We start from the raw sequence: 1651 nt of genomic DNA on the forward strand, positions 1-1651 counted from the left end.
TGGACACCACAATGATGTCACTGCAAAGATAATGCATGGGGTGGGCGATGTGATGCGCTTTCCACTTGACATTAAAGCATTTGTTAAACGTAATTTTCACTATAAAACGTGTTTAAAATATGCTTGAATGTAACATAAGTGGTTTTAATCATTTCAAACATGTAATTTAATCTGACTAAAAGGTTACACCAGCAAAAGTCAATTTTAAGGTTAACATCAAGTGTAAAAACGTGTTGCCTTACATTTTTGAGTCAATTCAACTTAAAAACATGAATTGACTCATTTTTACTAACTAATATTTTTTAAGTTGAATTAACTAAAAATTTTAGCATGAACACTTACTTTTTTAAGTTAAAGGGATAGTTCACTTTAAAATGAAAATTCTGTCATCATTTACTCATCCTCATGTTGTTCTAAACCTGTATGAATTTATTTTTTCTGATGAACACAAAATAAGATATTTTAAGAAATGATGGTAAACACAAAGCAGATAGTGACCATTGACTTCCATAGTAGGAATAAAAAATATGATGGAATTTAACGGGTACCGTCAACTGTGTGCTTACTATCATTTATCAAAATATTTTCTTAATCATTTATAACAATACTTTCAAAATATGTTTCCCTACTATGGAAGTCAATGGTCACTATCTGCTTTGTGTTACCATCATTTCTCAAAATATCTTCTTTTGTGTTCATCAGAAAAAAAATTCATACAGGTTTAGAACAACATGAGGATGAGAAAATGATGACAGAATTTTCATTTTAAGGTGAACTATCAATTTAAACCAACAAAACTTTTTTACAGTGTATGGTTACAAATTGGAGCTTATAAATATTGTTATAGTATATGTTTCTGGTATAATTAAATATAATAATAATAAATGATAAATTGAATTGAACTGAATAATAATTAATATTAATAATGAATTTTATTTAGCATTTTAGCATTGTTGCAATTCATCTTTACACAAAATGTGTATTAAAACAAACAAAAAGGCACAAAGAAAATGTATTAAGAAGAGAAAAAAAGAAATAGACAAAAGGAAAATTATGAAAAATAAAGTGCATCGTATTATAGAAAACATTTTTCATAAGATACATTAGAGATACTACAGTAACTGTAGAAATAAATATCTGTTTGATTGTAATGGGACTGTGGTATTCATAGTATTATTAAGCAATAACATCAATGACTTATTACAAAATAATCATTGTACAAGTGACTACATCAAAATATACCAACAAAAGTTTTTTTTCTAATGGAAATTGATTTTTATTGGACCAAATAAATGTTACCACTTTGTTATATGTATATTAATATTATAACTTACGTCGTAATAACCTTAATAAGTAATTTTAAAATAATAATAACACAAGAGGCTATATCAGAATGTACTAAAAGATGTCATTTTTAATAAGCTAGGGTTAGGGCAACGATTCAGCGAACAGCCTAAAACTATAGCCCATGGGGTGTTGGGATAACCCTCCCATAAACCCATAAATGATGTAACCAAGCAGCAATAAAAACATGTCCAGTCCACCTGCTGTCTTAAACCCATCATAGCCCTTCTTACGAGTTTAAAAATAGACATGCGTATTGTATTTGTTTTCTATCTTTAATGCCTTTGTTTCTGGTTGTTTGTAATTA

Source organism: Paramisgurnus dabryanus, chromosome 13 (assembly GCF_030506205.2).
Source record: "Paramisgurnus dabryanus chromosome 13, PD_genome_1.1, whole genome shotgun sequence".
Taxonomy (NCBI): domain Eukaryota; kingdom Metazoa; phylum Chordata; class Actinopteri; order Cypriniformes; family Cobitidae; genus Paramisgurnus; species Paramisgurnus dabryanus.